Source organism: Panthera onca, chromosome C1, assembly GCF_046562875.1.
Source record: "Panthera onca isolate mPanOnc1 chromosome C1, mPanOnc1 haplotype 2, whole genome shotgun sequence".
NCBI classification, from domain to species: Eukaryota; Metazoa; Chordata; class Mammalia; order Carnivora; family Felidae; genus Panthera; species Panthera onca.
Window position 1 is genome coordinate 28490835 of NC_138346.1, and position 26209 is coordinate 28517043.

A 26209-nucleotide genomic window follows, 5' to 3' on the forward strand; every position below is an offset into this window, starting at 1 on the left:
AGGAAATACTCTACTTGGGAAAACTAGGAGGTTCCATTCAGTTTTCACTTTTTTACCTTTTGTTTTAATGACCATGAGCACTTTATGTGTGAGGGCTCCTTGTGCATAATTTAAATTTCTGATGTTATTTATTTTTGAAAGCATGAACTTACTGAGAACTGAGAGATGTTAGTTTCTTGTACCTACACCGCTAACAACCTATCCGTTGGATAACAACTTTCATTTGTATAATAATTAGTTAAAGTGTGTGACATAGAAATCATCCTTCAGGACATGACAAGTTCAGTATTTTGGGCATTGGACTCTTGTATCAGTGATTCCCATTCTGAGGAAAAGGACTGAATGGTATGACAGTTCATTTGTGCGTATTAGGAGAGGTGAATTTTTGATCATGTACAAAAGGAAAAAGGGATCCAGCTCTTAGGGACAGGCTTGGACCTTGGGTTACATTAAAAAAAGAACAAAACAGAGGTGCCTGTGTGGCTCAGTCAATTGAGCATCCGACTTCAGCTCAGGTCATGATCTCGCAGCTTGTGAGTTCGAGCCCCATGTCAGGCTCCGTGCTGACAGCTCTGAGCCTGGAGCCTGCTTCGGATTCTGTGTTTCCCTCTCTCTCTGCCCCTCCCGCACTCACACTCTGTCTCTCTCTCCTTCAAAAATTAATAAACATTAAAATTTTTTTTAAAAAAAGAACAAAACAAAAAAAATTAAAATTAAAAAAATGAAAAAAGAACAAAAAACCCCAATAAAACTTTCTTAAAAATCACTCTTGAAAACCAAATCGAATTATGGAATCTCAATAATCTTGGAAATTACAAATGTTACATTGTTCATTAAACCACACTCTGGGCCATTACGGTGCTTTGTGTTTTGCGAAATAATAAGTATAATAAGTATAATCCATGATGTTAGACTTTGTGACTAGGATTACAATTCGGAGGTCCTGATCCCCAATCCAGAGCTTTTTCTAGTATAGCAAAGCCTCTCGTGATACAATTACTTTACCACAATCCCGCATGTATCAAAGATAGAATACTGCATTAAAAGGGCTGATGCCCAGTAGAACCAAGAGCTGCCCTTAGATGTGGGCCATTGGGCCGCTGTCCTGGGCTCTGTGCTTTAGGTCTTCCCCTGGCTGCATCTCTCTCTGGCCAAGGAGGTGGCTACCTGGAGCCCCCTCCTTCTAGATCAGGTACCTAGGAACTCCACATTCCCTGCCCCCAAAGTCAGAAGCCTGCCTCCAGGGCTGCACAGGTTTTTATGCCAGGGCTTGTCTTCCTGGGGGCTGGCCCAGCTGCCAGTGTGTCCTCTTAGGCCTGAGGAGTGGCTATGACTAGGGAAGCAGTAGATGCTGGGACATGTTAAAATGATGGGACAGTAGATGTTAAGACATGGTGGCAGAGATGTCTACAGGCACATGTGGGGCCTTGTAGAGCAAGACGAGGTCTGGGCTGGGAAGCTAAGGGCAACTGTCTGTTTTGCTCTTGTCCCTGTAAATATCAGGTATGCCTGCGAGTTCTGGTGAATGAATGAATGTCTGTCTCTTGGTGTACGTATGGAATCATAAGGTTTTAATGTGTTCAAATTCAATAGATGATGCCATATGCACACACATTCATATAAATATACAAATTCAAATTCAATATATGGACAGTCCACAAGTTATGATGGTTCAACTTGTGATTTATACATATACATTTTTATATATTTATATTTTGCATTTATGTGCATTTGTATTATAGACACACATTTTTAGACTAGTCTGAAATATAGTATATATATTTGCTCCATACAGTTAACAGCTCACATATTGAGGGCCTAATATTGCCACGCACTATTATAAACTCTCACTGTGAATTTGCTTACTCCGAAAACACCTTGAAGTAGATACCATTATTACTATCATCATCATCATCATCATCATCATCCCCATTTTACCCAGGAGGAAACTGAGGCACGGAGAAGTAAGGTCATTGGTGCAGGCCTGATAACCGGTGGGTGCCAGAGTCAGGCGTCTGACCGCAATGCAGTGCAGCTGTATTCAACCTCCCCTGCTTGTCTGCCTCAGCACTACTTCTCCAAGGCAGGCTCAAACCCTTGCTCTTTTGTAGAGGCCTATCTGAGCATCTCCGTCCTCCCTCCGGTTTTCTGCACTTCTGGAGTTTCTTGCGTCTTCATCACTCCTCAGATATTTACTGTTGGGGACTGCCGAAAACCTTCCCGTATGTTTATCTATTAGCTCTACCCTCGGAAAGTGAAAGATGACTGGACTCTCGCCTGACAACGTCCGGATAGGTGTCTTGTTTTCCAGGATAAGCATGCTGGCCTCTGAGATGAGCTGCCAGATCCCTCACTGGAAAGGAATTGTCGCCCCAGCTTCTAGAAAGGAGTGCTGTCAGCAGATTGCCTTCAGCGGTCAGCCAGCCCCTTCAGGGATTGTGTCAACTGCAGAGAACCACTTTGCCCAAGGCCACACTCCCTCCCAGAGTGCACCACATCCATGGAATGATGGATGTGGGAGTGTAAAGCCCTGGCCCTCTTGGTCAGTGGCGTGCCGGAGCCAGCATCCACGGACGCGGAGGCTGTGCACATGGAGGACGTGTGATTGTGCACATCTTGAGCTCCATGTTCAATGACATGACACCCAGATCTTGAAATTAGGCACGGCGTGGTATCTACTCCATGGAAACTGGCAAACACAAACAGATCAGGGCTTTCGTTTTTCAGAGTCAGGTTGCCAGCACACCACTGTTCTTGGCCCAACTCAGGACTACTCTGGACCCTCTGAAGGGCCACTCTGTCTCTGAGTCTTCGTGGGGTTGGCAGAGGCTGTCATGGGGCCTCACAGCTGTATCTCTCCCTCTCCCCCATTCAGCTCCCATCCCCTCACCCACCCTATGCAGGTGTATTGATCCCAAGGGCACTTTCTGCATGCTGAATTCTCAAAGTCTGCCTTCTGGGGAACTCAGCCCGCAACAACTCTAAATACTGTTAAAGTTTATCTAAACTTTACAGATTGGTTAGGGACTTTGTCAGGAATGCTAGGTTTTCCCACAAGGAAGTTGAGAATATATCATGCAAAAAGGTTCTATTCCACATCAAGATTGAGACAATTTTTCTTTTTTTTTAAAATTTTTTTTTAAATGTTTATTTATTATTGAAAGACAGAGAGAGTCAGAGCATGAGCAGGGGAGGGGCAGAGGGAGAGGGAGACACAGAATCCGAAGTAGGCTCCAGGCTTTGAGCTGTCAGCACAGAGCCCGACACAGGGCTCAAACTCACAAACCGCAAGATCATGACCTGAACCGAAGTCGGACACTTAACCGACTGAGCTACCCAGGCACCCCGAGACAATTTTTCTTATACAAGGTTTTAACCTTTCTTAAAAAATTTAAGTATATTTTATTTATTCCAATATATCCAAAATTTTGTGATTTCCATATGTAATCATTACCAAATTTTTTACATTCTTTTTACATACGAAGTTTTAGAAACCTAGTGTGCATTTTACACTAACAGCACTCTCAATTCTGAAAAGCAGTTGCTTTTCAATTGCTTAATAGCTATCTAAAGCTGCTATATACATTATACAATGTAACTGTTAAGAGTATCCATTGCTCAAACATACCACAATTTCTATATACACTTGATTGTTTTTTCCATCTTTATTGAAGTATAATTAATATATAAAACCTGCACATAATTAAAGTATACAAATTAGTGAATTGGGACATATGCAATGAACATGCTTATTATTTGGATTGTGGTGTTGGTAACAGGAGTGTACATTTGATTATCGATATACATTTAGGTTGTTTCCAGTTTGAGACTATTTAATTTTGTTTTAATGTTTATTTATTTCTGAGAGAGAGAGAGAGAGAGAGAGAGAGAGAGAGAGAAAGAGAGAAACAGAGCGTGAACGGGAGAGGGGCAGAGAGAGAGAGAGGGAGACACAGAATCGGAAGCAGGTTCCAGGCTCTGGAGCACAGAGCTCGACATGCGGCTCAAACTCAGGAGCTGTGAGATCATGACTTGAGCTGAAGTCAGACACTTAACGGACTGAGCCACCCAGGCGCCCCCTCCACTTTGAGACTGAGAAATGGTTCTATCAACATTCATGTCTGTCTCCTGGTGTACGTATGGAATCACAAGGTTTTTATTTGTTCAAATTCAATAGATGCTGCCAAATATATTTCACTTAGTACTGTCATTTCTTTTTCTAATTTTATCAGTTCTGAGGGATTGCTGGTGGTATCTAAACTGGAGTTCAATTTTTTAATTCCCCAATGAGAAATGATGTTGCTCAAGAGGTAAGCACTTAGCAGAGGCCCTGGTTAGTACTCACCATCCTAGAGGACAGTACATTCCTGCAGTTCGTGCTTGTTGAATGACTAAAACAAACCACATTCAAATTGCCCAATGAAAGAATTTTTTTGTAAGATTCTATCCCTTATCTTTGAGCTTTCTTGTTAAAAAAGGAATTGTAGGTGGTGACTGGGTGGGGAATCATTGAATATTTTGCTTTGCTGAAGGGTTTTCACTCCACCCCCCCCCCGCCCCCCATTACCTATTTGTAGAAGTGATAGTCAAAAGACTTAAAAACATGTATAGCCAGACCGTCAACTGATCAAAAAGGATTCTGGCCCTAAAGCTAGAGCAGGGTATTGTGGATACCCCATCCCAGCAGAATAGGGTCAGGTATTAATCCTTTGGGTGTTGGATCATAGGATGGGTGGACACGGGGTTCCTTGGAAAGAGACTTGGGACACTTAGGAAGTTTAGGACCGAAGCTAGTTACCAACCCGTATAGAACTGTTTCAATATTTTAACGCTGGGTATGGTCTTGTGGGTGCCTGCTAGTTGAATATTAAGCTCATTTGTACTTTCCAACAGGGACGCCTTTTACAACTTTGACATTTTATGTCTCAAATGCTTTTAATTTACCCAAGAAGACAAATTATATTGCTCTCAATGAATATCCTAATCATCTCTACTTGGGCATATCTGGGGAGATGGGAGTGAGGTATATACTTGGCTTGCAAACTTTAAGCTATAAATAGCACCCCAAATTTTCTGATTAAGTTTAACACTTTTTTTTTTTTTTTTTTTGACGAGGCTTTTATTTCTTCGGAAGATAGCATTGCTTTATTGAATCCTGGTCTGACCATTACTTTTGTAAATGGAGGCTAAAAGGGAAAAAAATAATGAAAGGACATACTAATAAAATCTCCTTGCATGTCATTTGGCATTTCGTTTTGTTTCAATGCACATTTACTGAGATATTTACTAGATACAATGGTACGTGTCATACAACATGCAAAGATGAGTTAGATGAAATCCCTGACCTTTGGGGCATGGAAAAGGAGATATAATAGGGGAGCCTCAGCAGGATAATGGGAAAGGAAGAGTATACAGGAGTGGTAAAAAAAAAAAAAAATGTGAGTCGGGAGCTTAGAGTGGAGGAAAAGAGTATGCAGGAGACAAGTCTGAAACGGTGGAATATTAGTCAAGATGCTTTCAGTTGTAAGTGACAGAAACTAACTCAAACTATATTTGGCAGACAGTGATATAATTGGTAGCATCGCTGTGAGGTCTAGGAGGTATAAATAGATAGGCGACCCTATGGATTCAGGGTAATGATGCTGTGTCCTTGTAAGTTTGCTGTTTGTAACAAATGTACCACTTTGGTGCCCGATGTTGATGGTGGGGGAGATTGTGCATGTAGGGGAGCAGGGGGTGTATGGAAACTTTGTATTTTCCACTCAATTTTGCTGTGAACCTGAAACTGCTCTACAAGATAAAGTCTGTTAAAAAAAAGAAAAAAGAAAAAAAAAGAAAAGAAAAGAAAAGAAAGAAAGAAAGAAAGAAAGAGAAAAGATGGTGGGGTTGCTGTTCTCAGACAGCCATTTGAATGGAGACATGAACTTAAATGTTTTAAATTTAAAGAGTAAAATATCCCCTGCTGACCTAATGGAGGCCTGAGTACCTGCCCAGCTGAGATTGTTCTCAGTCCTTGACTTTTCATCCCTTTTCTGGGACCACCCCCTTGGTTCCGTGCTAAGGCTCTATATTAGTGATGGTGAATAAATTCAGTCATTTTGCAAATGTGACTCTTTAATGCATTTTATGTGGCAGACCCTGTGCTTGATGCACACTGGGAATACAGTGACAAAGCCTGGGCCTTTGCCCTCAAACTTCACAGAATGGTGTAGTTTTTCTCAAAGGGTAGTCCGCTGACCGCCTATGTTGGAAGTACTTTGAGGCAGTTGTTCAAATCACAAAATTCAGGACAGTATCATAGACCTTCAGAATACAAATGTGTGGATGTGTGACCCAGGAATTTGCATTTTTAACAAGTATTCAAGAGCCTTGACACTCAAAATATGGCATCTCCTGGGAGTTCATTAGAGGTGCAGAGACCCCACCACAGATGTCCTGAATCAGAATCTGCATTTTAACAGGATCCTCATACATTAAAGTTTGTGTTTGAGAAACCCTTTTTTAGAAGATTGTTACATGCTGATGTTTGAAAATCACTGGTCTAGGAAGAGGATATACAAAAACGAATTTGCAACAATGTGACGAGTTTATTTTAAAGGAACATGTGAGTGCCTCTGGGTGTGCATAAAAGGAAAAGGTTCACCTGTCAGAGGTTTCCCGGACATGTGTGACAGCACCCACTTTTAAAGGGCAAGAAGTTAGGCTAACAAGATGCTGCAGGGGTGAGGGGTCTCATCAGAGGAAACCACAGTACAGAAGTCCTGAAGTGAAAAAGAATACTGCATGTTTAGGGAACAAGAAATGTACCTCAAATTGCAGTGTTGTCGTTATTGTTTTTTAACTTACTGAAACTCTGAACATCAACTGAAGGAGGTATCAAAAAATAATTATGGTTAAAGATTTTCTCATTAATCTTTAAGGGAAAGGGGGTGAGGGATCAGACTTTCAATTCCTTTCATGTTGCTTTCTCTAGCCTCCTTGGACCTTTTTTTTTTTTTTTTTTTTTTTCCATTTATTTCTTCACTTATTCATTCAAACATATATACATTGGGCACTGGTGCTTTGTGACTATTATGTGGTGGTGAGTGAAAACAAATAGTTCCTGCCCTCAGGGAGTTTATAGGTGAGGCTGGGGTGGGGGTGAGAAGCCAATAAAATAAAATAGGTAAATAAATAACTGTGTAATTATAAGTTGAGAAAATGGTAAGGAAGTGTGCTGTGATGGAGAACAATGTGGGGAAACTTCAAGGAAAGGCTTACCCAGCTAGACCAGCATATCCTCTTACAAAGTGGCCAAAATCAATGTGGGTTTGCTGTGGTGGGTGTCTTACTAAGAAGCCCCCGGGTGCCAGTCAGTGTGTACATGAACACAATACACACACACACACACACACACACACACAGCACGCCACTGTTGTGCTGGGAATCCAAATGGGGGTTGAAGACCTCCCCTCAAAATCATCCCCTTTCAACCTGCTGTCTACAACATGAAAGGACAGCGAAAATTGATTTTTCTCCGCAGCTCCAAACATGAAATGAGAAGCAATCTCCAGCTTGTAATAGTCCCATTTTCAGAAAGAACTTATATGAGTAATTTTCTTAGGGAGCTGCAAAAAAAAAAAAAGAAAAAAAAAAAAAGGGCTCCAATCCTGTGTGTCTGTCCCAAGTGAAAATTTCCAATTGCAAATATTCATTCGGGCGTTGGGGGGAGCCGTGCGGAGACTCTGCGGCACACGCCATTGTTTTCAAAACGTGTGTGATAAAAATCTTGTCTAAGGAAGCAGAGATAAGGCCTGGCTGTGCGGTCAGGCCCCTCCCGGGCCGCTGGCTCCTTGGGCAAAAAAAGACGAATCCTTGAGACCCTGGAACCTTGTGTGTCCGGGTCTCGCTTCCCGGGTGGCTGGGGGGAAGCATTTAAGAGTGGGACCGCGAGAAGCGCTTGTAAACAGACGGCCGGGCTGGGATGGTCGGCGGCCGCACGGGCTGTCACGGTGAGGCGGGCTTGCCCGAAGCCGCGCCCCGGCCAGGAGTAGCCTGCAGGCCCCGTAGGTGAAGGCAGAGAAACAGCCCGCGGCCAGGTGAGCATCTGCCTGCGTCTGTGCTCCCTGGCTGGCCAGTGGGGGAAGGGTGTGGGGATGACAACATTGTAACACATATCCGAGGGTATCCCTGGGGTTGCGATGATTTTGCTCTTTCTTCCGTACTCTGGCTTTTAGTTCCTGCTGGAGACTGCGCTGCAATGTAGTGGATAATGGGTGTGGGCAGATCACACGATGCATTGTCTGCTTATTTTTTATCAATCAGGTATATAAGCAGAAAGCAGTTGAAATAGCACATCCTGTTCTGTGCGCTGTTTTTAGTCTCCCTGCTTCCTGGGTCCTATAAACCAAACCTCAGCAGAGCTTTTAACTCACATCACGCCGGGGCTTCTAGAGAAACGATTGTTCCTTCTGTTGACAACGTTCATTTCTAATGTATAGTAAAGGACGCTGTGTGGCTGATGACAAGCATGATTTGGGCCTCTGTGAGAGGGTTACTATGCTAAAACACCAGGATGAGGACATTTCAGACCCACTCAACAAATAAAATTGTCTACTGAGGTATATGGTTGAATGGCAAATGGATATTGGTCTAGATTTATAGCTTGCAAAGCAGGGCAGGTTTGAATTTACCAAGTCAAGCTGAGATTGAGCTATGCTGTTGTAAACTTATTTGGAAGTTTTTTTCCTTTCTTTTGTTTTTACCTCCTTGGAAAAGAGAAACACCTTTTTTTCTTTAGTATTTTCAGTAGTCATGGTGAATTGCAATTTATATTCATTCATAAGGTATTTTATTATAAATCGACTGCATGTAAATTTTAATTGTTGTGTCTGTAATCAAATACAAGCCAGTTTTCATTTCATTAGCTTCAAGAAAATGCTTTCACCAAAAATTGGGCTATATACAGATGTGTCTCCCTGGTCACATAATCTAACTTTGAGTTAGTAGAGTATTAGATTAAATTGCATGTAGATAAGTGTTTTGAAATCAAGCACATCAAAGAAATAATACTAATGCCTTATGAGTTTGTCTTTAAAATGAATATTTTCTCAATGTGATGGTTCATAGCAAGAACTATAAAGCCAGACTACCTGGATTTCAGTTCCTGTGTAGCACCTTCCTGTTGTGTAACCGTGGGAAGTTACCTGCCGTATTTCCCAATCTGTAGAATGGGTTTAGGAATAGTTCTGCTCTCATAGGGTGGTTGTGAGGATCAAATGAATTAATATTTTTAAAGTGTTAAGAACAGCACACGTAATAATTGCTACATACATGTTTGTTAAGGAATACTTAAAGCGTTCCTGGCTGGCTCAGTCAGAAGAGCATGTGACTCTTGGGGTCATGAGTTCAAGCCCCACGTTGGGTGTAGAGATTACTAAAAAATAATAAACTATTTCATTGATTTAAAAAATACATAAAATAAACCTGTGTTGAAAGTAGAATGGTGATTGCAGAAGCTGGGGTAGGGGCTAAATGGAGAGTTTTGTTAAATGAGTATAGTTTCAGTTTTGCACGATGAAGAGTTCTACTGATTGGTTGCGCAACAGTGTGAACGTTACTGATGTACCCTTGAAAGTAGTTAAGATGGCAAATCTTATGTGTATTTTCCCACAATTAAAAATTTAAAAAAAATCCGTGTTGGCAAAGGTGGGTGTTAAAATTCTTTCTTTTTTTTTTCCTTGAGAGAGAGAGAGAGAGAGAGAGAGAGAGAGAAGTGGAGCTCACCCAGGGCTCATGTTTTACCCAAAGTGGGGCTCGTGTTCACCCGAAGCGAGGCGTGAGCTCACGAACTGTTGAGATCATGACCTGAGCGGAAGTCAGATGCTTAACAACTGTGCCACACAGGTGCCCCGGTATTCAAAGTTCTTATTAGCACACAGCAGCACCACCCACAGTTGCCTTTGTCATTGTGAAAATGCAACTTCTTACAGTCATCAGTAAGATTCGTTTATTTAGTAAATTCATGCAATTAAGTTTTATCATAAAGACATGAACATGTTATAAGAACACCTAAGACTCTATAGCAGGCAGAATTCTAAAAATGCCCCTGTACCAAGATTGGATGGCCTAATCCATGCAACCTATAAAGATGATGAAATATCACTCTTTTGAGTATATTATATTTTGTGACACAGTTGAATTCAAAATGGCGAAAATACCAGAGTGGTGCTTGTCTAATCACAGGAGTCCATAAAAGTGGAGAGCTTTCTCTGGCTGGTGAAATCCAAACGATTTGAAGCGTGAGGAGGAACAACATACTGTTGCTGTTTTGAAGGTGGAGGGGACACTTGAGAAGGAATGCAGGAGGCCTAGAATTGCTGAAGTTGGCCCAGCATGGAAACTGGAACCTCAGATGTAGGGGCACAGTCTAGCAGCTGGACCGTGCCAGCAACCTGAATGAGCTTAGCACTGGGTTCTTTACCAGAGTCTTCAGCTAGGAGCCCAGCCTGGCCAGCAACACCTTGAATATAGTCTCTTGAGAGAGGCCCTGAACAGAGAACCTAGTCAAGCTTACCCAGGCTTCTGACCTTCAGCATTGACCTTAAGAAATAGGTGGTGCTTTAAGCTACTAAGTTTGTGGAAATTTGTTATATAGCAATAGAAAGTTAAGACAGGGGCACCTGAGTGGCTGTCAGTTAAGTGTGCAACTCTTGATCTCAGCTCAGGTCTTGATCTCAGTGTTGTGAGTTCAAGTCCCGCACTGGGCTCCGTGCAAGGGCGTGGAACCTACTTTTAAAAAAAAGAAAGATGAAAACTAATACAGACTTCCGCAGAAAATTGGGCAAAAGACAGAAACAGACTATCCATAGAAGAGGAAATTAATGGCTAATAGATGTACGAAAATACACATTACGGGCGCCTGGGTGGCCCAGGTCATTATCTCATGGCTCATGAGTTCAAGCCTGGCATCGGGCTCTGTTCTGACAGCTCAGAGCCTGGAGCCTGCTTCAGATTCTGTGTCTCCCTCTCTCTCTCTCTGCCCCTTCGCAACTCATGCTCTGTCTCTCTCTCAAAAATAAATAAACATTAAAAAAAAAATACATTCTCTTTCCATTAACCAAAGAAATGAAAATTGGAATAACAGCAGGGTCCCATTTTTTCCAGCTCTTAAAATTTACATATTGTTAAAAATTTCAGTTCTTCACATTAGTTAGGGTGCAGCGGAGCAGACACTCTCAAATGCTGTGAGGGGTTAGCAAATGGTATAACCTTTCTATAAAACTCATTGCTGAATGTATGAAAAGCCTCACCAATGCCCCCACCCCTTGACCTAATACTTCTACTTCTAACAATCTATCCAAAGGAACTTAGAAATACCTTTTAAAGTGTATTTATTTTTGAGAGAGAGAGAGAAAGAGAGAGAGAGAGCATGAGCAGGGCAGAGAGAGAGGGAGAGAGAGAATCCCAAGCAGGCTCTGCACTGTCAGCACAGAGTCCGAGCAGGGCTAGATCTCATGAACTACAAGATCATGACCTGAGCTGATATTAGGAGTTGGACGCTCAACCGACCCAGATGCCCCAGAAATATTTTTAAAGTTAATGTCCACAAATGCTTAATGTAGCTTTGTTTTCTCATAGATTGTTGGAATTTAGGCTTTGGGGTATAGACCCAGGATAATTATCCAAGTGGAAAACAAAGAACTATAATGGATATGTAACCATTTGCAAAAAGAAAGACATCTGCATATTATGACTAGGAAAACAAAGCTGGCCCGGGTTGGTAACATCTGATGCATTAGGAAACACTCAAAGCTATTATTCATTGAATATTTATCAGATATTTGACATACTCTATTTCAGTTTAATCATGTTTGCAACCTTCCCATAATACTTGAAGGCAAGCTATAAATTTACATATTTAAGAAGCAGGCAGGCAGATAGGTGCTACTTTGTTTTTTTTAACGGTTATTTATTTATTTTGAGAGAGAGAGAGAGCACGAACAAGGGAGGGCAGAGAGAGAGGAGGAGAGAGAATTCCAAGCAGGCTCTGTGCGCACAGCGCACAGGGCTTCATCCCATGAACCCGCGAGATCATGACCTGAGCCGAAATCATGAGTCGTACACTTCACTGACTGAGCCACCAAGGCGCCCTAGGGGCTACTTTAATTACTAGTTTCAGAAGACCTGATTTTAACAGGAACCTGGAAAAGATTAGATCATTTGGGCAGATGTTTTAGGATTCTCCATCTCTAGACAGTTTCCAGGAGCACTAGAGCAGTGCTACTCTTTCGTTTTCCCCACTGCTTCCCTTTCCTAATTTCATTTTGCTCTATTCTTTCACATCCACAGAAACATCCAGACAGTGCCAGTTGCCCCCTTGGCACTAGCCAAATGCTGATTTTCTTCATGAGGAAGTGTTAATCCCTTAAAAGAAACCGTGTGGAGGGATGGTTAGCAAGGGGTTGCTTTTTTCTTTTTTCTTTTTCTTTTAAAGTATATTTTGTATTTGATTCATAAGTAGCTGAACTGTATTCCAGCTTAGATGCAAGCTAAATAATTCAGAGCCCTGAGTACTGAGTGACACTATGATAAAAATGACAACCAGTAGTAAATTCCATGCATTATGTTTGCTCTATTTCATTGGCTCCTGTGGCTATTACCAGACAGACAATAAAAAGCCCACATAATTAACCCTCACGCTGACAATAAGGTGAGAACTGTATGTGTTCTGAGGGTGTAATTAATCTTGATGGCAATGTGAGTTATGAGCAAAAACCAAAGTTAAAATATAGAGGCCATTGTATTAAGATGTCAGGCCTGCTATTTTCATTAACATTTCGTTTATTTTTCATACACACTAACTGTTAATTTGAGTTATGTGTTTCAGATTGGATTCTCTGATTACATGCCATGTTTGTGACTACTGTAGAGGTTTGTTTGTCCAGTTATCTTGATTAGTGTAACCAATTTATAATTCAGTACAAACTAAAGCTGCTTTGTTCTGCATTATCAAGTTTACTTGTGGACATTTATCTAGTGGGGAAATAGCTAAATATCCACTTTACTTGTAGTTTTTTAGCCACAGAATAGGGAAACATGTATTGCAGGTTGGAAAACATCAGCACTGTAACCAGCAGTTTTTAATGCTCCAGGAGATTAACTAAATGATCTTTTCCCACGTGTTCTTGATCCATTTTTATCAGCACTTTAGCCTTTCCAGAGCAACTTCTCTTCCACCTTTAGGGATTCATTGATTCATTGGCTGAACAAGTAAGAATTGAGCACTTGTTTTGTACCATGACACATAGCTCTTGTACTTGGGGCCAGGAAAACAACCTTGACTAAAACAGTCATAGTCTTTGCCTTCATGAAACTTACAGTCTAGTGGAGGAAACAGACAAGTAAACAGGCCATTTTGCACAGCATAAAAAGCATTATAATTGAGGAAATTAGGATGCTATGGGGACACATAAGAGGGATGTCCAAAATGGACATGGGAGGTCAGGGAACAAGTGATACTTCAGCAGAGACCCAAAGGCTGAATTCACATTAGCCAAGTTGTGTCCCTGTGTGTTGTGGGGTAGAGAGAAGAGAGGGGAAATTCAAGAGATAAGCCTGGGAAAGTAAGTGGACATGAGCTCTTACAGGCAATGTTAAGGAGTGTATGGTTTTTCCAGAAGACAGCAGGGTTTTAATTTTATGTTTGTTTGTTTGTTTGTTTATTTATTTAATTAATTAATTTATTTATGTATTTTTATTTTTAAGAGAGATAGAGCGTGAGTGGGGGAGGAGCAGAGAGATATATGTAGAGAGAGAGAGAGAAAGAGAGTGCGAGAGACAAAATCCGAGGTACGCTCCAGGCTCTGAGCTGTCAACACAGAGTCCGACACGGGGCTTGAACTCACAAACCAAGAGATCATGACCTGAGCTGAAGTCGGACGCTCAACCGACTGAGCCACCCGGGCACCCCAGAGTTTTAATTTTAGAAAGGCCACTTAGGTGGTAGTGTGGCGACTGGATGAGAGGAGAGCAAGACTGAAGGGAAGACTGGTGGTGGTGTCTGAACTAAGGCAATAGGGAAAGACAGGAATGGATATATTTGACAGATGGAGGTGTGGGTGAAGGGGCCAGAAGGGTCAAGGATGATGTTCATTTTCTGGGGCAGATGATGATGTCCTTCGCTATATGGGCAACGTCAGGAGGAGGGGCAGGTTGAGGGTAAGATGAAGAGCTGGGTTCGTGCATGTTAGGAGTTAGGGGACATCCAAAAGGCAGTTGCATTTGTGGGTCTAGATCTTAGGGGAGTAACCTGTTGCTCATCCACCACGTGGATTGTAGCTGAAGCCACAGAAATGGAGAAGAGGAGGAACTAAATAAAAGGGTTATAGGGGAAAACAGGATTGTGTGCATTTATGATATGAACATAGGAAAGGGGAGCTCATAGTGGGGACTGAAAAGAGCATGCAGAGATAAAGGAGAAATACCGGAAAAGGCTACATCAGTGTATTTGGGAGCGGGATGTTCAGTAGGTCAAATACTGCTGAGAGGGCAGGTTGGGTGTGGAGTGAAAAGTCTCCTGGGGTTAGCAAGAAGGAAATTGTTGATGACCTTTGCCTCTGCAGTTGCAGCTGGTGAAGAACCAGATTCCCTCTGGTGGGGAGAATGAACGAGTGGTGAGAAGTAGAGTCAGAAAGCATAAAGAGCAAGTTTCTTCTAGGAACCTGGAATTCAAAGGGAGGAGGAGAAAGTATTTTAGCTGTAGAGGAACTTGGAGGGCAAGGGAGGGTTTTACTTACTTGGTTTTTCTTTTTTGAATCATTGTGCACTTGTACAATTGAATCTCCCCGCTCGAAGACCACCCGGAACGCGGAAACACAGTGACTCATGCTGCCTTGAAGGTGCAGGAGTTCCTTGAGTAGATTAAAACCTATTTCAGAGCTTCCTAAACTGATTGCTGTTACCACTCTCTGTACCAGTTTGTTGGTTTATAATGGGAGGAGATCAAAGAGGATGCGGTGCCCTGTTCACTGGTACCATGCAAACTCCTGTCGGCATCCTGTATCCTGCTTTGGAGTTCACAGAGCACTGCATTATGTCATTAGACTTGCTTTCTAAGACGACTTTTGAAGAGGGTAGGACAGGTATTATTTGACCTGCATCGAAGTGACTGGAATTCAGGTTCAAATGGCATACCTCTGGTAGTAGTGCTTGGAACCTTGAAACAAACAGGCCTTCCACTTCCAGGTCTTGTGGTCCCAAAGTAATTGTCCTTCACTGAAATGTTAGATATGATGTCTAGAGATTCTCTGGAGTGTGATGATATGAAACCGGGGCGTATCAACTTTCAGTAGGCCTAAGAAACAAGACTGAAGGTTGTGGGTCAACTTTGTTATTTTGATTGAGCCCCAAATACACTGATATTCTTACCCCTCTTCCTCCCCCACCAAAAAAGTTCAGTTGGCTTTAGAAGGAGACAATTTATTTGGACCTACCTTAATAGTTAAAATGTGTTGGAATTATATATGGTCATATTTAATTTGAAATGATTTCTTTAATTCTTTTGACAGAAACGCTTATTAGCAGGGGTGGATTTTTTTTTGTTTTTTTTTTTGTTTGTTTTTGTTTTTTGTTTTTACAGCAAACATTTTACAAGTGCTTCTATTTATTGGCTAAATGAAAAATGATGTCTTAGGGAAACATTAGTAAAAGGTTTGGGCAATTAGGACTATGTCAACATTTGCAAAAGCACTTATTTGGCCTAAATGAAGTCATAGTTATTATACCCTTGCAGACATTACAAGTAATGTGTTCAAGGTCACTAAGAGAATTGACGGTAGCTATTTAGTTAGAGAACGGCTTTTTACTCTGTTTAGGGACCTCTCATCCACCATTCTCTTAAAGAATTTACAATGACACAGAAGTATTACAGATGTGATTATTTTAAAATAAATTAAGTATAAACTGTTTCCCTGGGTGTAAAGATGATATTTAGCATTTAACTTTCTGAGTTGTGGGATTAACAAAGATTTAAAAATAAATAATTTAAATAATTATTTTAGTTATTAATAATAAATAATTTAAAGTTGCTGAGGTTTGACACTAAAATTCAAAGCCCGATGTCTGTAAAATTTTAGCTATATTATTTCAGAGTAATTAATTTGCTATTAAATGCCATCCAGGACTGTGTGTGCATTTTAGAGTCTTTTTTCCACCCACTGGCAATATTACTTTGGACACATAACTTCATCGCTTTTGAATTTCCTTTTGGGGCACCTGGGTGGCTCAGTCAGTTGAGCGTCTGACTTCGGCGCAGGTCATGATCTCACAGCACATGAGTTCGAGCCCTGCATCAGGCTCTGTGCTGATAGCTCGGAGCCTGGAGCCTGCTTCAAGTTCTGTGTCTCTCTCTGCTCCTCTCCCACTCACACTCTGTGTCTCTCTCTCAAAAATGAATAAACATTACAAAAAATAATACAAAACTAAATCTGAATTTCCTTTTCTGTAAAGTGGTAATCATAATAGCAGCACTCTGATAGAGTTGTGAGAATTTAACAAGATGATGCAGATAAAGGGCTTAACTAATGACTGCCTTTTAGCAACTACCCAAAAATAATAGCTATGACTTCTTAATCTTGGTATTGGCTTAGGAATTATAAAAACTCTCTTTATTTTGTTTTTAAACATTTTATTAAATACATCATTCCACATTTACCATGTGTCCATCCACACTGAATGAGTCCTTTGCAGTACATTTTTAGTGAATTTAGTATAGCAGTGGTGGTCTTGGACAACGGGCATTTCTTCGAGTCCCAGTTATCATATGCCTGTCATCTTAATGTCAAAAGAGCTAAAGGAATATGGACCAATGAGAGCTTCAAAATGAGTACGTGCTGCAGAATTGTTTTCTAAAAATCCATTCCATGCTAATGATAACAGTCCATAATAAAAGAAATTTAAATCCAGAACTAGAGATGAAAATGTAGTTCCTGCTCTTTTTTTCCTTCATACTTTGTAAACTTTTCCTTTGTCCTGTATGATGGACAGAGGTTGTTTCTGACCTTCATGTTGTATTTAGCAAAATAACAAAGACTCATCCTGTTATTTTACCTTACCTTGTCCTTATCTTTGAAGGTCAAAGACTGTTTTGTCTGCCTTTGCTAGCCTTGCTTGTTTCCTGACAGAATTGGTAAGAGGCCTCTTGGTAGTCAAGTTTGTTGTCACAGATTAAGTTGAAAAGAGAGGGAGGAGTCATGGATGCCATTGATCACCACTGAGTGTTTGTCCTTTCAAATAAGAAGTGAATCACCTTTTGCTTAGACCTTATCATGGGTCTGATACTCTCTAGATGCCTTTAACAAAGACCCAGCTCACTTTTTAACAGGTTCAATTGTAGCTGATAGAGAAAACAACAACAACAACAACAACGGTTAATGACTTCACTGTACATTCACCCTAAGTACCCATAGGAACTGGTTTTGTGAATATGTACTAACCCATAAGCTGATTATTGTTTTGAAGGTTAAAGTTGTAAGTATTTTCCCTTCTGCTAATCAGCTGCAGTGACCTAAGGAATTGAAGTCAACAGGAAGTGAGGCATTTATTCATTTCTCATGACATCCCAGTCATGTAGCCTTCTATTGGCCAGAGATGTCTCTGTGGGTCAGAAAGACTTGGGCAGCTTTGTGAAGCCCTGCATTCGTGCCTTCCATTTGTGAGATTATTCATTTACTTTGAACTGACTCTTTGGAACCTTTGAAGCTCTTACCATAGGTTGACAGCTTCATGCCAGACGTAACAGCATTTCTAGAGCAGGTATGATTGATTTTGTTTGTGTGTTTGTTTCCTTTGTCTTTGGTTTCTTCCAGCTGAAGTCATCTCTTTGTAGACTGTTAAGACATTTAATTGTGTTTGGTCATTAAGACTTTTTATTATCTCTTGATTATTAATGATTCCTTATTTATGTTCCTGTAACACCTTTTGGATACTTCTGTTAACGCACTGTTTACACTTGGTTTTATGTTGTTTCCCCACTAGCTATTAAGCTCTTTTAGGACAGAAGCTGTGGTTTTGTGTCCCCAGCCTCTAGTGTTTGGGTACTTGGTCCATGCTTGTAAATGCTTGTTGAGTATAAATGGTTGTGTGGTTAGAAATCAGCTAGTTTCTAATAGGAATAGTAATTGCTTTAGATTTTATAAGGAGCTTTTACATATATTAACTGCATTTGTGCTTTATAATTTTCTAAGGTAGTTGGGGGCAGGCATTGGCAGGATTTCCATTTTGCAGATAAGGAGGGCCCAGAAGTCCTGAGTCAGTCTGACTTGCTTGTAGTCATTCAGTTTAGAAGTCAGTGCTGGGACATTAACCCTTTGTGGTTTCAGAAGTTTGTGTCCTCTTTGCCACACCTCTGTCCCATTGAACAAATTCAAAACTGGGTGGCTCATTGTTGGATTTAACCTACTTACAGTTTATGGTCCTTCTAACATCAGTACCCCTGAGCAATTTAAGGTGACTTAAAAGGTAATTGAATTTGGTTGGCCCAGTAATTAGACAGGGATTTCAGGAGCCTCTTTTTGTTCCCCATAGGGCCTTCAGCTGACACTAGATGAGTCATCTTGGTTTCTCTTTCATCATCTTTAAAACAATCCTGCTACTTTACTTACCTCTCTCTGTTTACTATTGGTTTTTATCAAGAAGCTTATCAAATACTTTATAAACTATACTCTAAACCATGCATATGAAAAAGATTATTCTCAGTAAGCCAAATCGTGATATGAGTTGATAACATCTTTGAAGCTACTTTCCTAGTTCCTTTTGGGTGTCTTGCATATCTGGGTCTCAGTGTATCTGCCTGGTGGTTGTTTCATTCATTGTTGTGGTCGGTCATGTATTCAGCTTATGCCAGCTGGCTTGGCTCGGATGGCATCTACATGGATTCTAGTCAGTTATTCCCTGTTGCAGCTGGAGGCTGACTGTAGCCAGATGTGGTTTTTTATGATGGGAGTTTTTGCTTTCTTCGTCTCAGTCTTAGATAATTTGAGGGTATTTTGTTTGTTTTTTAATCTCTAGTCCTTACCATGGAGGTAAAGGGAAGTGGAAAACATTGAGTCTGCATTTTCAGACACTGACACTTACATAACTGAAGTTTATGTCTGTTTGGTTTCTAAAAGTGGGACATATTGGAACTCTGGTGGTTTTATGAAATGGGATTCCCAATCAGGAACCTTGGCTTTCCAATCCAGTGGTTGACATCAGGGCATAATAACATTACTGCCTCCAACAGCAGAGCAATCTGAGATTTGAAATGCCATGCTTATATTTAGTTTGGTTTCTGGGAAAACATCTTGGGGCATTAAATGTCTCAATGATTTTGCAAGCAGCAAACATGTACTGAAAAGTGCTTTAAATTGATTGGGTGTATTTCAAAGGGAACGTCTCTTTACTGGTATTAGAAAGAGCTTGAGCTCTAAGTCAATGGGAAATGAGACCAGCCCAACTACTGATTTGGAGTGGTTCACAAAACAATTCCCTAGCGCTGCATAGGTGCTTTTGTTCCTATAAAATGTCTGAGTGAGGTCTTGGCTGCCTGACCTTTGCCATGTTATTTTTAAACCTGGTTCCTACAGCTTAGAAGCTTTCTCTACCAAGAAAAAATTTTGAAGCTCAAATCAACATACATTTTGTTAGATGTTACTTAAATGAGCTTATAATGAATTTAAATGTACTTTTGCCAGAAAACCAGAGTGGTGTTTATATTTATAGATGTCAGTGCTTTGAAAACCTACTCTTTATTCAGTTGTTCATTCAGCAAATATTTACTGAGTACCCATTGTGTACTAGCCATAGTTCTAGGCCCAGTGGGGGTTATGAAAATGAAATGGGTTAGAATCACCACTCTGAAGTTTCTGTAGGTCCAGCAGGTAGGTGTCTGACCCTCAGGCAAATTGTTTATCTTTGAGCCTTCATTTTCTGTCTGTAAAATGGGGATAATAATACTCCCATTACACATTGTGATACACACAGGCAATGTACCTGGCACAATATAGGCTTTTGAGAAATTATAATTGTCATTGTCATCATTTCAGAAAGAACAGGCAGCATGCAATGTATATGTTGTTGGGGCAGTACCAAGAGATTCTGTGGACCTTTAAATTAAAGAGCAGACTGTTTTAGGATCAGGATTTGAGCTTGTAGAGTGGAAAGAATTTCACAGGTAGAGGTGGGGAGAGGGTACCTTAGAGATAGCTGTGTTAACCAACATTTTGGAGCTGGGAAAACAAAATTTGAGCTGTAGCATTGCAGTTTGGAGGAAACGAATATATTCTGGAAGAGAAGCGGGCAGCAGGGCAGGCAAGCCAGGCCAAGATTGTGCAAGGTTTAGAGTGTCAGGTGAGCAAGTTGGACCCTGTCGGCAGAAGCTTCATTGAAGGATCTATTTGCTACTGTCTCCCCAGTGCCTAGAACAGTGCCCAGCCTGTGGTGAGCGTTCACCAAATATCTATTGAATGAGTAACTGACTGTGGTTTTAGACAGATTGAGCTTAATTTTGTCATGAGATAAGCCAGGTAGAAAAGTCCTATGAATAGTTGGGAACCTGGGACCAGAGGTTAGGCCTGAGATTGAGACTTGACAATGGACATTTGGAAGGCATAAACATAGAAGTAATTATTGAAACCACAAGTGTGGAGAAATTGAGCCCAGGAGCATATGTAGCTGTAGTTGGAGAAGAGAGCTCAGGCAATGCCCACATTTGGTGAGGAGACTGGTGAGGAAGGGAGGAAGATGGAGACTGAGAATGAGAGGATAGAAATGAGAGGAAAAGTCTGTGTGTGGTGCCTGTGACGCACCAGGGATGTTTGAGGAGGGGCTGGTTAACACCATCAAGGAGGACCGGGACTTGGAGGAACACTAGTGGTTGTGTATGGAGGAAGTCTCCGGAGAGCTGTAGACGGGAGGTTCAATCAAGTGGGCCCTCATGCCAGCTTGTGAGGTGTAAGTGGGCACAGCACACCTGGGGACGTTGCTTCGTTTTTTCAAGGTTAGTGTTACTTGCTTTTTGAACATGCGTATAAACAGACAGTGTGCCCAAATTGTATATATAATCTGATTCCAGTTAAATACTGGACACAACACACCTATTGATTTATTTTCCCTGAGTTGGGAGACCATGACTGATTTTTATTTTCTTTTCCATGTCTGTCAGTATTTTCCAGTTTCTATGAATATTTATTGCTTTTAGAACTGGGAAAACACTATACAAATTATCTTCTTAATGTTATTCTCCTAATGTGTTACATAGCAATAGACTTCTCATTTATTAAAACTTATAGACAATGTAGCCATTTAATGTTCCTTCTAGGCCTATGAAAATGGGATTCCATCTGTGTTTCTAGGTGTCCTTCTCCTCTGAAAGACCTCTGAACTCCTTACGAGGTCCACACTGGCACTATTTCCTCGTCTGCTGTTGGTGGCTCGCCTCTGCTCCATCCACACGCCTACATCATCTGTATGTCAAATCACCATGAAAAACCATTATCTCTTATAGCCTTATGGTCCAGAAAGGTCGTCTTACTAGGGTCAGATCCTCTGTGTGGTGGATTCTTTACATTATATAACTTAGAAAATTTTCCGTCAGCTACAACCCGAACCAAAGTGAAGAACACAGAAGAGCCACATGTGCTGACCATCCTTGTAATCCCTCTTCGTTCTCACGTTTGAAAATAGATTGGCAGAAACCGTTTACCCTAGGTGTCTTCAGCATTGCATTTTTCTCCATAGTCCAGCTGTTTCTAAAACTACCTGGCCTCAGACACCCTCTCAGCACTCATTAAATTCTGATTACAGGCCATTTAGTCAAGTGGGAGGAAGTCAGCACTTTTACCATCCAGCTTTGGAGAACATGGCATCTTTGTGTGGGCTGGGCTGGTATTATTGCTCATATCTGCTTCTGCCTCAGTGTGGGAGGACTGACTTATTCATCCTGTTAATTAGCCTGGCTTAATGAGCATGTAAACAGCAGACTTCCTTGTTAGAAGATAGCAACACACTGATTTCTCCATCCTGTTACATTATGATGTGTGCAAGGGATTCTTTGGGTTGAGCTTTTCTTACCACACTGACGAATGGACTTCAGTTTCTCAATCTTTTAAATAGGAGAAATAACCCTTTTTACAGAAAGGGCATTTTATGTAAAATCAGATAAAATATCTATAGATCATTGAATTTGGCTGAAAAGTAGTGTATTGTAAGTAGTTGGTTGCTGACTTTGCCGTTGTTGGGCTGACACATCTTTGAAGGTATAGACCAGGAACATGTGGTTGTTGAGTGGGTGAGGTCCAGTGGAATGCTCCATAATTATATAGTTTACATTTTTTAAAGGCATGTTGGAACAGATACCTAGTGAGTGATCCACAGGCTTAGCAATTTGATGTGAGCAACTTTGTTGGATGCAGGTAGCTGAGTAAAGCACTCAGTGGTTAAACGATTTGCTGGAGGCCACCCAGCACGTGTGTGTGTGTGTGTGTGTGTGTGTGTGTGTGTGTGTGTGTGGTTGAGCCAGATTTAGAACACAGTTCTAATTAGCTCCTAATTTCCAGTTTTGTGCTGAGGCAAACCACACTGCACCTACACACTCAATTTATTTGGTTCACTTTGTCAGGGGAACATAATCTGCATATTTTGACCTGTCTGAATATGTTGTTATTTTTAATTAATTTCAAAACTAAATGAAGCATGCTAGGGAAAGGTATTTACTTATAGAGACTAAATTTGGCATTAGCTGCTTGTGTTGTAGTGAATTTGAGGCCTGTATATCCTAGGGAAAAGATGAAGTTCCAAAAAGAATGAGGTTGCAAAATGGAGCCCCAGAGGATGAAGACACAGATTATACAGGAGGGTAAGTAAGCAAGCACCTTGCCTGGTGTCCAGTCGCTTCAAGTGTAGAGTGGGATACGTGGGATAGAGATTGTTGGTCATTTCAGTGCGATATGGCAAACCCAGGGTGCTGCGAGAGAGCCTGAGCAATTGGGAAAGGCTCCCTACCTTGGAGCAAAGCAGGGAGGAGTAAAGCAGTAAGGGGGATGCTGGTTAGGATCTACAAATTGGAGAGGTGGGTAGTCACGAAGGCCCATGAACATCGCACAAAGGAGTAACAGTGCATTCATTCAACACATGAATAGTTAGTGCCTTTTGTTTTTTTTTAAATATGTCAGACACTATTTTATGCACTTGGGATACCTTAGTGAACAAAGCGAGCATAAATTCCTGCCCTTGGGGAGCTAATACTTTATTAGGGAGAGAGAAACACTAAACATTAAGTAAATAAGATCATTAAGTGGTGTGTTAGAAGATAGTAACTACATAAAGAAAAAAGGTCAAGCCAGGTGATCAAGGTTAACATAAACAGTGGTAAGTCATGTTGATAGTATCTGCCTTTGAGAATGACACTTCACCTTTGTGGGTTTTCTCCCAAAAACACATAGCTCTAGTCTAATCATGAGAAAAACATCAAACCAATCCCAGTTGAGGGATAATCTATAAAATATCTTGCCAGTGCTCTTCAAAACTGTCAAGGTCATCAAAAACAAGTAGACTGAGAAACTCATAGCCAAGAGGAGGTTAAAGAGACATGACGACTAAATATGCTGTGATATCCTGTATAGAATCCTGGAACAGAAAAGGATATTAGGAAAAATTGAGGAAATCCCAGTAAGTATGAACTTCAGTTAATAATAATGTATCAGTACTGGTTCGTTAATTGTGAGAAATGTACCATACTAATGTATGTACCATACTAATGTAAAATGTCACATGGAGGAAACTGGGTGTAGGGTATGCTGGTACTCACTGTACTATCATTGTAATAATTTTGTAAATGTAGGGGCTCAGTAGGTTGAGCGTCCACCTTTTGATTTTGGCTCAGGTCATGATCTCACAGTTCATGAGATTGAGCCCCGAGTTGGGCTCTGCTCCAAGAACGCTAAGAGCTTGGAGCCTGCTTGGGATTCTCTCTCTTCCTCTCTCTCTGCCCCTTCCCTGCTTGCTCTCTCTCTCATTTTTATAAATTTATAAATTTAAAACTGTTTTAAAGCTATGAGTTTATTTTTTAAAAATGCAGAGTAAGAGGAATCAGAAGTCCAGGGCAGAGATATCTGCTATAATTTAAAAAATTTCTTAAATGTTTTTTTATTTATTTTGGAGACAGAGAGAGACAGAGCACGAGCAGGAGAGGGGCAGAGAGAGAGGGAGACACAGAATCTGAAGCAGGCTCCAGGCTGTCAGCACAGAGCCTGACGCGGGGCTCGAACCACGGACCGCAAGATCATGACCTGAGCTGAAGTCAGATGCTTAACTGACTGAGCCACCCAGGTGCCCCAGATATCTGCTATAATTTTAAATAGGATGGTCAGGGTAGGCCTCATTGAAAAGGTGACGTGAACAATTACTTCAAGGTCATGTTGGTTCTGAGTGAACAGCCAATGCAAAGACCCTGAGGTGAGAACATGCCTACGGGTTTGAGAATCAGCACGGAGGCCGGTATGGCCGGATGGAAAGGAGGGTGGCAGTAGGGAAGGTGTGAAGTCATGGAGGAGAGATGACAGAGCAGACTGAGGTAGGGGCTTCTAGGCCATTGTGTTGTGGGCCAGGAACCATGCCATGTATTGTCTTATTTAATTCTCTCAACTGTCCTGAGAGAGAGGTATTATTAACTTGCTGATTTTGCTCATGAGAAAACTGAAATTAAGGAGGTTAGTAACTTGCTGAAGTCCCATTGCAGGTAATTGGCAAAGCCGCAGTTCCTCTGTTGGACTGAGTCTTCAAGGCAACTACTACCCACAAGAAAATCTGATGCTCTGCCTGCTTGGGCTTTTTTTGTTTTTTTCTTTGTATTTTGTTTTGTTCTGAGTTGTGGTAAAAAAAAAAAAAAAAAAAAAAAAAAAAAAAAAAAAAAAACATGCACACACACACACACACACACACACACACACATAAAATTTACCATCTTCACATTTTGATGTGTCAGTAGTGTTTTTCTTTATTTTAACTTTTTTAGAAGGTGGGGGAGGGAATGGGGCAGAGGGAGAGGGAGAGATAATTCTAAGCAGGCTCCATGCTCAGCCCCAACTCGGGGCTTGATCCCAAGACCCTGGGATCATGACCTGAAATCAAGAGTCAGACGCTCAACTGACTGTGTGTCAGTAGTGTTAAATGTATTCACATTGCTTTGAAACAGTCTCTAAAACTTTTTCATCTTGCAAATCTGAAAATCCATACCCATTCAACACCACCTGCCTTCTTTCCTGTACCCCCAAACACCTGGTAAACCACCATTCTACTTTCTGTTTCTATGAATTGGACTACTTTAGATTCCTCATATCCAGTGGATCATGTGGTATTTGTCTTTTTGTGACTGGCCTACTTAGCATGATGTCCTCAAAGTTCATTCATATTAGAGCATATGACAGGATTTCCTTCCTTTTTAAGGCTGAATTATATTCTGTTGTATGCATATACTACATTCTGTTTATCAGCCTGTTTTGTAAGTAAAGTTTTATTAGACACAGACAGGCCCACCCATTTCCATATCGTCAATGGCTTCCTTCTGCATGACAGTGGTAGGGTTGAGTGGTCACAAAGCTGGCTGTTTGGACCATAAAGCCAAAGCTATTTATTAACTTAACATTTTTTAAAGGTGTTTATTTATTTTGAGAGAGAGAGTGTACATGAGTGAGCAGGGAAGGAAAAGAGAGAGAGGGAGAGAGAGACAGCGAGAAAGAGAGAATCCCAAGCAAGCTCCAAGCTTAGCGCAGGACCCAATGTGGGGCTTGATCTCACTACTGTGAGATCACAACCTAAGCCACAGTCAAGAGTCGGATGCTTAACCAACTGAGCCACCCAAGTGCCCCTGTTATCTTAACTCATTACAGAAAATGTTTACTGACCCTTCTTCTACTGGGGAGACTGTGAAGGGTTAAGAGAAGTGGTGTGGAGACTGCATTGGAGGTAGGAAGGCAAGAGGCAGGAAGACCTTTCTGGCTTTGGGGGAACAGGGAGACAGGTGTGGATATGGGGCTTGCCCTCAAGAAGTTTGTAGTTTAATTGAGATGAAAAAGATGGTTTACAAAGTTGACTTGTTCAGTAATGGGTTAGACATTTCGGGAAGGATGAGATCTGAAAGGACTGAGTCCTTAGGAAAGACTTCACAGATGGCTCGGACTTGGGATGGGATGGG

At 41.2% G+C, this 26209-nt stretch overlaps 1 protein-coding gene across 17 annotated transcripts in view; it reads left to right on the forward strand.

The window, feature by feature from the left end:
- The first annotated feature begins 7767 nt into the window (after positions 1–7767).
- The window catches only part of PLEKHM3 (pleckstrin homology domain containing M3), a 196748-nt gene continuing 178306 nt past the window's right edge, over positions 7768–26209 (forward strand). For 8 of the 17 annotated variants that reach the window (XR_013557191.2, XR_009607289.3, XM_060623243.3 and 5 more), the window contains exon 1: positions 7768–8078. The gene's annotated coding sequence lies outside the window, so the exon portion shown is untranslated. Of the gene's footprint in view, positions 8079–16122; positions 17794–22796; positions 22874–25058; positions 26036–26209 lie in introns of those variants that run through there. The other 9 variants (XM_060623254.3, XM_078450946.2, XM_060623257.3 and 6 more) reach the window with 5 other exon arrangements.